Source organism: Ochotona princeps, chromosome 28 (genome assembly GCF_030435755.1).
Source record: "Ochotona princeps isolate mOchPri1 chromosome 28, mOchPri1.hap1, whole genome shotgun sequence".
Lineage (NCBI taxonomy): Eukaryota > Metazoa > Chordata > Mammalia > Lagomorpha > Ochotonidae > Ochotona > Ochotona princeps.
Window position 1 is genome coordinate 7,745,533 of NC_080859.1, and position 14,950 is coordinate 7,760,482.

The window sequence follows — 14,950 nt, forward strand, 5'->3', positions numbered from 1 at the left end:
GTGTCACGAAAAAAAAATGTTCATGAATCTCAGAAACAAACTTACCTCTTAATTTCACTTTTCCATAATCTTTTTGAAGTACTCTAGTATAACTAATACACCATTGAAAAGATATTTAGTGGACCACAGCATGCAAAGCTGCTTCCTACAATGCCAGCATTCCATGTAAGAGCACCAGTTTGAGGCTGGCTACTCTACTGTCAATCCATCTCCCAATGCACCTGAGAAAGCAGTAGGAGATGTGCCACATCATCTGGTCCTTGCTACCCATGTGAGAGACTCGGGCAAAGATCTAGGCTCCTACATTTGGTCTGACAGCCCGAATCGTTCTGGTCAGTTGAGGTGTAAACTAGCAGACACAAGATAGTCTTACTTTCCTCCTCTCTTCCTCTCTTTCCCTTTCTCTCTCTCTTTCTCTTTCTCTCATCTCCCCTTCAAATATACACTATTATGACAAGAAAAAAGTATTTGGAGAAGCATGTATTGAAAGACAAATGAAGAAAATAACTGCAAAGAACTTTCAACATCAAAGTTTACTGAGATTGAAACTTGAGAACCGCATTTAAATTAAACCTATAGTGTGGCTATACTAAAAACCAACGGCGCCTGGGGTATGCTATGATTTATTCACTCTTTATATCCTTTAGGAACATCCATGATTTATAAAACCTAACCAATTTTTAAATGAAGTCATTTGTGAAGAATATTTTATCCAGTACGAATTATCTGAAACACAAGCCAGAGGGAGAGAGAGGAATTGATGAGCTCAGCAGTAATCTACACGATGAAGTAAAATGCCTTTCCCTCCAACCCTACTGGCAAAGTTTTTTTAAAGTTTTCAGTATTCAGGTATGGAGAGGATACAAAGAAATGATCATTGACTCACACTGGAAAGAGAACTACAATTTTTGCTACCTTCCTGTAAAAAACATTTAGAAATATAAACTCAGAATCTCTAGCTTTTTGTTTTAAAAATTCTTTAACTCAAAAATTCCTGTGATACCTATCACAGCAGAAGTATGAGAATAAAAGCTAAATGCATACTCCACCCACAGGATGAAAAATTCCAGTCATTAAATTAAGTTTCTGAAGTGTTTATCTGATGAAACATGGTAAGAGCGAGATATGCCAGGAAATATGATTTTAACTACGAGGAAAATGCACTTGCATGGACTCAGGATTACGGCAAAGTATGTTATCATAGCTTCTCTGTGTGATAACTTCGAATGTTGTCCGCATCTGTGTCTTTTCCTTCCTAAATTCCAAATGAACTTTATAATCTTTGCCTTTAAAAATATATGCTTTCGGTCCCGGCGCGGTGGCCTAGCGGCTAAAGTCCTTGCCTTGAACGCCCCGGGATCCCATATGGGCGCCGGTTCTAATCCCGGCAGCTCCACTTCCCATCCAGCTCCCTGCTTGTGGCCTGGGAAAGCAGTCAGGACGGCCCAATGCATTGGGACCCTGCACCTGTGTGGGAGACCCAGAAGAGGTTCCAGGTTCCCGGCTTCGGATCTGCGCGCACTGCCCGTTGTGGCTCACTTGGGGAGTGAATCATCGGATGGAGGATCTTCCTCTCTGTCTCTCCTCCTCTGTGTATATCTGGCTGTAATAAAATGAATAAATCTTTAAAAATATATATATGCTTTCTTTGAAATGATACTATCAATTTCAATTAGCCATCCATGTTCATAGACAAATATTTTATTATCTCCTTGGGGCATTTTTCTTCTCTTTCCTTCTCTCCAGTCAAGCTCAAAGAAACTAACTGCAGGGCAATGGACTGTGGCGGGCCCTGTACTTGCTAGTACATATAAGAATCTGGTCTGAGAACACCTCAGACAAAGTTTCTTTGGAGATCTCCCCAATCGAAATGCTGGACTCAGAACCCTAACCAAGAAAAGACAGAAGGCAGAACAGGTCAATCAACCATCTCAGCTATATGTTGGCAGCAAAATATGGGGCAACGGAGACTCTATGATGGACTGTGTCAATCAGTGGATTCTTCAGACCTCATCGTGCTTGGAGTGGCAAGATTGGCAACAATTCATAACTGGTGAACAATCAAAACCACTTGAGCAAGAAACTCGGAGCATGCCATACATCCGACCTGGGGAGGGTGGGAAATTGGGTGGGCCTTCTCCCTTAATAACCCCCTTTAAGCATGAAGGAAACAATACGGGAATAATAGTCTTGCCCACTTTCCTATAGCCCTTGAACATTTTTACCCTAATTAACTACATAAAGATTGTCAAAAATAAAAAAATAAATTTTAAAAAAAAGAAACTAATTGGAGTTCAGACTTTATTTTAAAAATCATAAGATGTAAGAGAAAAAAAATGTGGATGCTGTATCTATGCTCTTTTCTCTTAATTCATGACCCAAATTCTTCAAAGTAGTAGGTTTCTTCAATCCAATGCTATTTTGGATTTCTTCATGTAAGTTTCAAACAGTGTCTATTTTCCATAAACTCCAATACCTTATTCTGTAGCTAGATAGTAGGTAACCTTTTCAGAAAAGACAGGATTTTAAGTTTTAACACTGCAAGCCATTCTCCTAACTTCTCATGTCTGTTGAAATAGCTTAGCATCTCGTGATATCCTGGCATCTGCAATCCTGAAAGGAAGGGTAAAATAAAATTTAAAAAAAGAGTATGTAAATTCATGCCTTTTTGTTCACTAAACAATCACACAAAGCCTTGTCTTTCATCTGCCATGTTTGAACGCTGTAGATACAAAGCCGACATTCAAAACCATCTTAGTTAATTTTTCACACAGATATAATTGCGCACCTATGCATATGAATAATATTTTCAAACATGAAATAAGGCAGGGGCTTAGCCAAGCTCTGGCTGCTGCAGGGATTTAAGAATGAACCAAAGACAGACTATCCTACTCACTCACTCCCACTCTGCCACTCAGACAAATAATAACATCTGTAAATTTCATGCAGAGAATGAGGTCAAGCACAGCATTTCTCAAACATTACAGTAGCACATCTGATATCAGTGTGTACAACACATCCCATGAGGTTACTTTTAAAAGAATAACACTACAGTTTTTAAGTTTACAATGGAAGTATTTATTGTGAACTGGAAACTATATCCTTCGTAACTTTTAAAAATTAAGACAAAACTGTTTGACAGTAGCTACAATCATGGAAAAGGGTATATAGAGACCACACAGAAACAACAGTGATGCTTACTCTAATGCAGCATGCTTTACACTTCCTCCTTTAGAGTAGACAGAGGAACAGGCACCCAGAAATCTAGGAGATTCTCCAATTAGGCAAGAAGTTCTACAGATTGCTACAGAAAAGGCTAGGTAACATTTCCATTTCCAATGGTTAATTGCCTGTTACAAAGGCTGGAAAACTTTGAAGACAGTTTAAAGTAAATGAAAGGAAAAACAGAGTTCTAGCCAGAAACCTCTTGAAGGCTGCAAGTTTGCTTGTACAACGTGATTTACGCAATACCCAGGCAGACCAAATAAACCAACAGGTACCGGTGTTTGGTTGATGATATGTCCATGTGGTAAGTTTGAATGACTGAAGGATGAACAGGGTAAATACAGCCGATCTATCCAAAAGGAGTGGTTAATTTGAGGACACACTTAATCCAGGGAGCATTGAGTACCTGTAAAATACCCAGATACACATGGGTTGGGTTGACAACACTGCCGAAGGCAGAGAACTTTTTTTCCACATTTAAGTGGCTTGAGCACCCCTCCTTTGACAGTAACTAAAGTAGATTCTGTCTAAAAGTATTTTGATGCATTTCAACGCTTTGCCTTTTACTGAAATAGCAAGACACACGCACACACACCACACACAAGCGCACACATGAACACAACGCCAACACCTTGATAAGGTCCCCTGCTTCGGGAGCTTCACAAAACAGAAATATACAGCATGTACTTCTTTGTAGCTGATTATTGGGGAGAAAAAAACTCAAATCAGGACATGGCAATATATACAATATATACAATATATACATGGCAATATATACAATATATATATATATATGGCCGGGGACTAGCATGCACAATATAAAATGTCAAATCCTCCCGAACTTCTTCTCTGAGACTAGCATTACCTTAATAAAAAAAGAAGAAAAAGATACAATGAACAAGAACTATAGACCCATATCCCTTATGAACACAGATGAAAAATACTAGCTAAGAGAATCCAATAAGAGAACCAGAGAATCGTTCACATGAACCAAGTGGAATTTATTCCTGGTATGCAGGGATGTCTCAACATTCACAAGTTAATAAATTCTACATAGCACATTAATAACTGAAGAATAAACACCATTCAATTTTCTCAATACAGAGAAGGCATTGATAAAACACAACATTGTTTCATGATAAAGAAAACCTTTAAAAATTGGGTATACGGGAACATTCCTCAAAACAACAGTAACATGAAAAAAAAAACACAGCCAGCATCATACTGAATAGGAAAACACTGAAAACATTTTCATTAAGATCCGAACCAGACAAGAATGTTACACTTTTACCACTGCTATCAGTACGCTCCTAGAAGTAGATTAGTACCAAAAAGGTAAATATCATGTTTGCTCTAATGCATGGTACTTAATATAGAATATGAAAAATGCATAAGAATTAAACTGATATTTAATAATTTCATTACTGTACCTAGGGAACTGCTGTTAATGATGGCCAAAGGACACATTGCCATCCTGGGTAACTTGGTTAAGGCCATCTTTAACGTCATCCGGGACCAGTTTAAAACTCTCTGACGGCCAACTTTTTGGGAGAGACTATGTATATCATACCCCTTGTAGACAACACACTGATCATACTACAGACCCACATCATAGTCTCTCCAACAGAAGAGACATGCTCTAACTATGGCTAATGTATAGAAATGTACACAAGAAAAATAAAGCGAATTAAACCTATTAATAGCAATAACTTTTGGTTCAGACAACTGATTATATAATGTGTGAAAGACTGATAAAGAAACCCTTTTCATATGTGTTTGGTTAGGTCTGAAACTATTCCCAAATAAAATCTTTTCAAATTGTATTCAGTGCAGAATAAGGAAAATTATTTAGTTTGCCATTCAAACTCTCTTCCAAAAATCGTTCCTAAATTTCTACTCAATTGTTAATTTTTTTTTGAAGCTTTTCCTTGCTGTACCATTAATGTCCCTATAAAGATGAAACAAGAACTCTTACACAATAAAGCCCCACCTTTCCTCCTTCCAATCACTTTCTCTTCTTAAGCTACAGTTACGTTATTTTCCCATCAAACTTGTAGGAAAGGGAAGCTCCTTTGTTCCCCAGCACTTTCTGCGTTGTCAACTTGTTCCACCACTGAAACACTAGAACAATGCGATTCTGGACACTGTGGTTAAATAATTGCTACTGTCTTGATCACTGCTCAGAATTATGTAGTTAAAGCATTACTCTAAATTCTATAATTAAATAATTACAATTGTCTTACTTGCTATTTTTATTATTAGGTCTGTTTTTCTTTATTTTCGTTCTTCCTGAGGCCATGAGGACATATCTTGTGGAATAAACTCTTGTTGTTTTCATTTTTTGAGGTTTTTTTTTTTTCCTTTTTGTTTCCTCTTTCCCAGCATGGAGTCACTTGAGCTTTCTAGTACCTTTTTTTTTTTCTTTCCCTTTCTTCATTCTGGTTTTTTTTTTTTTTTTTTTTTGTAATTTTTATCATATTCATGATTGTGGAGTGCAAAGTTCATTATCATTAAATATACTCATATTATTAAACAGTCCTGGATATTGACTGTAACTTCTACTTCTATTTATGCAGAAAAAGAAGGAAAATAATTCATCTAGTTCCGAAATATCACTAAGAAGAGATTCATGATGTATTATTTGCATATTATTTGGCATAACACACATGGAATATGCTTAACATTGATTCTGAGATAAAATTATTAGAAACAAAAGCAAGCATAGAAAAGTTATAGCTAAAAATGGTTATTTACTAATTGGATAAAATAGATCTATACAAAAATACTCATTTTGGGATTTTAAAACCTATATGAAGAAATAGAAGATAAAAATACCAACATAAGCCATATCAAGTTCAAGGTATTTCTGTAGGAGATGACACTAGCCATTCGGACAATAAGAAAAGACCTGAGAGTCTTGGGAAGGTATGGCAGCAGGGTAGATGACCTCAGAGTTCTCGGTCTCTGAAGGCACTCCAATTCCCAGTGGTCTCCTTGGCAGTTGGGATGTAGTCCTTGGTGCCTGTACTGATAGTCCTTGGTGAGGATCCGGGAGTCTCCAGGGTTGGGATGCAAGCCGCCTCCTGTCCACCTGCTCCACTCTGGGGTCCCCCCTGCTCTGTGCATATGCCCTCCTGTTAAGACGTTGTCAGGAATCACTCCTGATTCCCTATATGTCTTTGTAGTTTTACTATTGCCTAATGCTGATTTGAGTCTGTTGTCTATGAGTTACCTGTTATGTTTCTGATAGGTTTTACTTCACGTCATCCTCACACATTCTAAAGAAATGGAAGATTTCTCTGTGGCCCCCCACCCCATTTCTGAGCAGTATAGGGTCTTAAAAGTATAATAGGTTTCACAATTCTTTGATGTAGATCATAAGCAGTCTGACTCACATTGACTGTTGGTTCACTGGTTATATCACAATATCTTATTGCATGTGGTACAGGCTGTCTGAGGTTTCTCTGAACAGCAGACACCTCTCAGTACCCTTGGCTTTGATTGCATTTTGCCTTCAGAAACATACTGCCAAAGCCACGTTTCAAAGCCTGTTCCAATTCTCAGAATGAACTCTTTAGGATCTCGACGCCATGTGTTCAAACTTCACATACCAGTGTCAACCTTCTCTGTAGCGGATTTAGGCACAACAGCTTCAGCACCCATCGAGCACAAGCATTCCTCCACTCTGACTTTTCAGACAGAATCCTATCAGCAGAGCCCATTTAGATGCCCGTGGGGCTGACTACTGTGTGTGCTGTTAACTATCACTTCTATTCAACTCGGACACGCACAAAATGAATTTGTTTCACACAGGCTGATGATTACTGGCTGCACGTTTAACCTGGCTGCATCCTTGCTCGAGATGTCATGCTCTGTAAACTGCTTGTTTTTCTGCTGTAGTGTCCCCATCGACTCAGAACAAGCATCAGTGATTTCCCCAATCTCCCAACAAGGGTTCACCATAAAACTGAGGTCTACTTTTTTCCTTCAATTTTAGCAGGATCTTTGTTACAATGTGGTGGACTTTTTTTCTTCAGACTGATACTGTGTTCTTCTGAGTGCCTTTATCTAGATCCTACTTAAAACTGGCATAAAAAGTTAGTATGGAGTGTGTGGATTCTTCCTGGGGGTGGAGGCAAAACAATTAACAATTCCATACACCATTTTTTTCATGATGTACACTTACAATGAATATGAGCTTTCCATGAATGTTTTTCAACTTTTACTAAAAAAAATTAATAAATGAAAAGCCTCCAAGAGCAAAATTAGTGTGACAGAAGTCATATTTAAGTTCATATGCTTCAAATATAAAAGAATCTCATGCTTTTATTCAAGAATTTACTCTTACTTCAACGGCAAATCACCGGAGACTAAAAATACCAAACATGAGGTAACATAAGGTACTCTATTGAAAAATAAGAAGCCACATGTGGAAGCAAGCTGGAGAAAACAGGCATGAAAAGCCAACACAACACTATAATGAAACAGAAAATGGGTGTGTTGTTAAGAAATGAAAATGACTTCCAAATTTCTAAAATACAAAAAGCTTTAAGAAATTAATATGTTATGATGCTTAAGTAACACGGTGCATTCTATTTTCAAATAACGGATAAAAATTTCATTTACTGTACATGTACTTAACATTAGATCTTCCATTTTAAAAATAAAGTGACTTTTATTTCACTTTTCTTCTGTAGCTTAAATTTTGCATATTTCCTACCAATGTGTGTGGGAACAGATTCATACAAAAAGTTTGCGCTAGAATTATCTTCTCACCACAAAATAATGTCACAGAACTCATTACTCCAGTTCTCTTTAAAAAAGAAAGAAAAGAAAAAGTCGCACTTTCAAAGCCTACCTTTCTCCAATGCTAACTTTCAAGACGACAGAGGTAAGCACTGCAGGAGAAAAGTGAAGCATGGAGTGACAAGGACCAGAAAGCCATGCCGAGATTCCCTGTGAAGTGACTGCAGGCCAGCACAGAAAAGCCTATGTCCCAGGTCACACTCTTGGACAATCAGGAACGCGAAAAGGGAGCCCAGCGAGGCGAGCAGCTCTGGGACGGAGAGCCCCCTCTTCTGCTTCTGCCATTGCACGACCCATGTCAGTCACACAGAATACTGGAGGCAAAATCAGGAGCTACATTAGGTATGTGTCGCCAACTATTATTCTTATCGTCTCAGCGTTCCAGGAGCTAAGGAGTTAGACACAGTAGTACCTGCTAATCCTCACTGGTGACAGTTCTGATTCCACAGATTTTATAGTTTTCCTTTCTTTCCAAAGTCATAGCTAAAGAAAAGATACAGATCAATATACTCAACACCATTCCCCAGAGACTCGGAGAAGCCATCATATCCCAAGCAAGACTATCCCTCTGTCACAAGAAGAGAGAGGCTAATTTACGCAAAAAAGACCCTGGAAGATACAAAGGAATGGGAAAATGTAAGTATGAAACCATGGGTTGTTTATCTTTGTTTTTCTAGCAGCCAATATATTACCAGGGGTGTAATAAGTTCATAGCACAGGTGGAAAGGGAGCTCTCCCATGAACTCGGAAATACGATGTCAAGTAGGTCATGGGAAATAGGAGTAAAAGTTTAATTCCTCTAGATTTTCAAGTTTTGAAATCCATGCACTTTTTCTAAATAATCTGCACTTCTATGAACTTTTCTGAAGAACTCTCATGTGTGTATGCATGCTGCTGGTTGACTGGGTGCATCTGTGTGTATGTGTGTGTATAAAAATAGATTATATAACCACATTTGAATACTGATGGTTGAATTTAGTGATTGTTTTTCTCCTGCACTTCCTATTCTAAGGTTATCATTATGAAATTTAGCATATTTTTTGGTACCTCACTTCCTCCCTTTTCCTCTCATGCTAGCCCAACTTTCCCCAATATGCACACCCACATGCCCATGGCCTTCTGGAGTAGCAATAGAGCCCTAATCACCTTAACTCTGTCACCTCCGAACTTGGCATTTCCACATCCCATCCGGTATTCTGTGAAAAGCAGAAACCCAACATGATCACCTTCTGTCTCTGCAGTGCTTGTCACCAGCAATTTCGCACTCTGAAGACTCCATATTGACCAAAGGCCAGTGCTGGCATCTCTCCCAGCACTCATTGTAAATCAAGGCCAGGCCTGCTACGAAGGAGGTCACCTTCTTGGATCAGAAAGCAAGTGAGACAAACGTTCAGAAACATGAGGTTTGAGGGTCTCATTAGAGATTGAGACGTGCACAAAACTGCTCTCCTAAGACCATTCTCAATTACTCACTGCTGTGTCCTAACTGCAGTGTCCATGGGTGTCAGATCTAAGGGGTCTTTCAGAGAGCCAGGGGCATTTTTTTTCTTCCTGGCTGACTCAGGAGCAGCACCCGCTGAGTCACAAGTCACTCCGTCCCTGCAGATCAGCCATTATCTAGGGAGGGCGGTGGTATTCACCTGTTTCTTCAGAGGACTCATTAGTCACTAAGTCAGAATACCAAGAAAGCAAGATAGAGTTGTCTAAGTACAGGGAAGACACACATGGTGGGAAATGACAATGGCCAGTGGCAACAAAGCAGGGACCTCTCAAATTCCTTTTTTTTTTTTCTGCGAGAAAAGGAAAATTTTACATTTCCTTAATATTATACTAGTTTGGGCTTGAGAAAAGACTGCTTAAAATAGTGGTGGACTAAAAAGAAACAGAAAGATCACTCCTCCCAAACACAACCTCACTTTCCCTCCAAAACCCTGCCCACTTAAGGAATTGTAATGCCCACAATCCTTTACATGTATAGAACCTATCTGTACAAATTGGTATGCGGCAGGAGACTATTAAATTAAAGTATTTTCTCAAGGAAAGGGGGGTATTTTCTCAAAGGATTGAAATGATGAAACGAAACTAAATTTTGAAATTCTTTGCAAGTAGAAAATTCAATGGATATTTTCATGTATTACTATTGTAATTTTATGATACAGTTCCATAGGCCCTGAAATTTCCCTTACCCTCTCTCCAAGTCTCCTCCCCCAAACACACTGAGTTACCCTCTATTATTACAATAGTATATATAATTCTTCATAAACAATCATAAGTCCATCATTGCAGCCCTGGACAACGGCAGAGCCCAGCAACGTAATGTCAAAATATATTTAATGTTTTATTGGGAATTCATCTTTGATGTGGAAGTAGAGATGTATATTACATTGAACCTTCACATCTGGATATAATAGTCTCTATTACAGTTACTATACATCCCCTTAAATGAAAAGCCACAAAACAAAATTAACAGAAAGAAAAATAGAAATTTACAACACCATGAAGTTAAATAACATGCTACTGAATGGAAAAAAAAAATTAAAAAAAGTAAAAGCCAATGGATTTTTGGCCAGCATTGTGGCATAGTATATTAAGCTTCAACCTGTGCTGTCAGCATCCCATATAGGCACCATTTTGAAACATGGCTGTTCCACTTCTGATTCAGCTCCATGCTAATGCACATATTAATGCAACAGAAAATGGCCTGAGTGCTCTGGTACTTGCACTCAAGTAAGAGACCCAGAAGCTCCTGGTTCCAGGAATCAACATGACCCAGTGCTGAACATGGCAAAGTTTAGGGAGTGAACCAGCAGATGAAAGATCTCTCTCCCTCCATCCTGAAATAGTTAACTAATGTAAATAAAATCTGTTTAATACAGTGCTTCTGAATAATCTTATTGATACTGATTATATTCTGAGGATAAAGCAACATAAACGCTGTTTCCAAAACAATTGAGCTTAACAGCAACTCTTAGGATTGGCCATACAAGCCTAACAGCTTCAAGTCAAAGATATTTCAGGGAGATAACTGAACATAGCTATGCGTTTTCCTTCCAATTTGTCTGATGAAGATAACATGATCCAGTTATTGAAGAGTCTATAGGTATTTAGAAGGAAGGTTGAAATGAATTTCAAGTCCATCTAAAACACAGAGTGCTAGCTCCTATTTGCGTTTTCTGCATGTCTTTAATTTTAGTTGCAGCATCACTCTTTAGCAGCTGGAATTTAGTACAGTTCCCCAGACTGTACTCAGGGAGTGGAGGGGCCTCCTAAAATGAGAGACACAACACACATACATTTCGTATGAGTCTTGTTTATCTATCCTCCCTGGAAGACAGGGTTGCAATGAGATTTTATTTCTTACTCTCATCCAGGGCTAGAACGTTATCAGGTGCCTGCCAGAGCTGAGTTTTGCTAGTTCCAGAAGAAAATCCTATAAGTGGTTTAGAAAAATGCTGAGTAGAAACCCTGGGATACCTGCCTAACATGAAATTCAAAAGTAATCCCTTAGTAATTCAAAGAAATTCTGTGTCCCTCATGACTACATGGTACGCAAAATGAAACTCCAGAGTTTTAGCAGCTCAAAGCTCACCCTAGTCACCACGGGCCCAAGCAGCATCCAAACAAGGCAACATGCAAAGGGTCTGGTTCTTGGTGGAAGCTCTCCACCCACACCAACAGGCACTTGTTTCACTGAAATCTGATCAGAGCAGTCTGAGATAACTGTCCAGTCACAGCATACACACCGAAACAGCCAGGACTCCTTCCCTCTCCTGGGTTTTTTTGTTCTGTCCTGCCTGCATACTATGAGTCCCATACCTCAAAGCTTCCAGGCAAACAATCCTTGCTGTTTCTGATAATCTTGGTACAATTCAGTCGATCAGAACTTGGGCTCTACAAGGGCAATTCAGGTTGGCTCAAGCTATACCCATTAGAGCAAACCCTCCACAACAAGGAGAGTATTTTGCAGAATGAAATGGAAAAGAAAATGCTTTTTCCTTTAATGAAAAAATTATGAACCTCTTAAATGGAGCTTACTACAAGTGATCTGAATTAGGGTTTAGCTTTTACCTCCGGTAGTTTTCCCTTTTATGGAGAGCATACAAACTAACAGTTGTTTGAAATTTCATTGAAAATTATTTAGGTTAGGCTTTCTGGAAAGAATGCCTCCGATTCTCCAAATCAAATTTTACTTGAATGGGTGAAATGGCACAACAAAATCAGTTCAACTTAACACTCCTTCCATCCACAAGATTTTCCATATAAATAAAGGCAAGTTTCTATAGGGAAAAGCATCATGTATTCTTAAAATAGCTAGGGTTGCATTTCTGATATCCAGTACTGAATTAGACAGAAACTGTCTCTATTGAGAATCCAAACAGGAACACTAGTGTCTCCAAACAGCCGAAAAATAGATGGCACCATCTCTAGACGAAGCACACACCGACATGTCAGCAGGAAGGGCAAGCTTTCAGGACACTCCCTCTGCCTTTTCACTCTGGACCAGGAATATGCACAAACTCTTCTGCAACTCAATTGTTGACGTATGCCTTGTTAAGAGTTATAAGCCAGTTTGGATTATCCTAAAATTCACCAAGTTCAGTAAAAATTGTGTTTCAACACTATAAACTGCTAAATAGAAAAATGAAAATAGACACGAGACAGCTGAATAGTACCTTATAGCTATTTTAAGGTGTATAGCAGCCAGTTGTGCATAAACTGAAAATGTCAATGAAGTAGTCACCTGATGTGGTTAAGAACTTGCATTTTCTAACATATTGGTTACTCAATACCATGTCAATTAACTCCATAATATTGTAAAATGTCGATGATGTTATGTTGGGGCTTTTCATTGGACGGGATGATATTCTGCCAGCTCTGCTTTCAGACCAGAGATGGTCTCCCCAAGAAACTGCTGAATTGATCTGGACAATAAGATGCTGGACTCTATGCATGGTGGTACATGCTTGCAATGAAGGAATCATGACTGGATTTGAACTGTAACACTGCAACACGGTGGAGGAATCCAACATGGGGGAGGGCATGGGGAGGGGTTGGAGCAATCCCAGAGGCTATGAAACTGTGTCATAAAATGAAATGAAATTTAAAAAAAAAGAACCATTGAATGAGAAAATGGGTGTTTTTATCAGTTTGGAAAAGTGCCTCCCCTCGCGTCTCTTAACAACCTCAGTTCACTCTCCCTACAACTTCTGCCATTAGCAGCTAACTGCCAAAACAGCCTCTCAGTAAGGATCCACACTCTAATATTTCCAGGCCTCAGAATGCACCAAATATGGTTGGCCTACACAGTATAGGCAAAGAAAGCCTGAAACAGAAAGGGAGAGGGCAGGATTTAGCACAGTGAGCCAACTGTGTCTCCGGAAAGTGGACTGATATATTTAATCAAGGAATTCAAAAGTGGCATGGATTGGATGGATATGAGAAAGGATGGGTCATAGAATTGGGACTACTGTCACCCTTTCCCTGTGAAAGTGCAGTTCAGTGAAAGATCTGTGCTTTAACCAGCTAGACCATCAGCTCCTTCACCCATGGGATATAAATGAGAATGACAGGAAAAAATACAACTTGCTTGCTCCACAAGTTCCCTCAACACAATTCCCTGTGCTATCCTCAGAAGGTGGCTCCTCAGGAATTTCCCTGAAGCCTATTAAACAAAAATGTACAGGCAACTCTATTAAGCTGAGACTTAGTCTAAGGTAATATGGAATGTGCAAACTGCAGTAGAAAGAACAGAGATCAATAGAGAAACAGAAGATAGGCCACTGGACATCAAATCAAAGTGCAGTTGAAAGAATAAAGGATAAAAGCAAATATCCTGATGTCTGAGAGCCGAAGTACTATGAGCTCCTAGAAGTGCAGGCAAAATACTCTAGGGCCTCTGCAAGCTTCTGTGTATTAGGACCCAAAACATTTCCTACTCTAGGATTTGGCTGTATGGAAAAATCTTATCTATTTATATAACATAGTACTAATCTAACATTATTTTATATTTGCATATATTCAAAGCTATATTTGGCACATGGATATATAAACAGAGAAGACTTTGGTGAATAGGTAAACATATTTATTTAATCATTCCCAAAAGCCAGGACAACTAAAAGGAAGAATTCAAGTGTTAAATTTCTTAGTTTCATATTTTCCATGAATCTTTATTGGTCCCATTTCACAGAGTAAATGTTCCAGGAAGTCTCAGTGGGTCATCACTCACAATCGGAACTAAATATTCCTTATAACCTGATGCAGACGGTATAGCTGCCTAGTTTCTGACAAGATTCTTTTACATACCACTTAACAAACTCACTCAGGAAATCACTGTGCGTTCTCCATGCGCAAAATTACTTACCATGTAGATTACACATGCCACATGTCAGATTCTAATTATTATGTTTGAAATCTGGTAGTCTTGGACAAAGTAAATTTGAGGCACATGCATAGGTAGGTAAGAGAGAGAGAGAGAGAGAGAGAGAGAGATAACTTTGGTCTTTAGGAACTAGGATCATACATTAAAATTACCAAAAGAATTTTAGTTACTATTCCTTTCTCTCATTTTCCCCCTTTGCTAACATCATATTTAACTTGATACATCACTTGCAAAACCCATAAGCTCAGCACCAAAGCTGGCCAGCAGTACGTTTGTATTTTGTTATGGTCTTTTTCATACCACATACTTTCAGTTTTTTCAGCCCTGTTACTCACATTAGTCCAAAACACACCTGTTCTTGGTTTAAAAAAAAAGTTATATTCTCAGGCCTCAAACACAACTCCAGCTGTCCAAAGAGTATCTTCAAGGGCCTGATCAGCCTATCTGAAGAACTCCTCAGTAATCGGAGTTTCTCAACCTTAAAATCAGCCTCTCGGAGAAGTAGACAGTCAGTGGCCTAACAGGAATATGAGAAATATG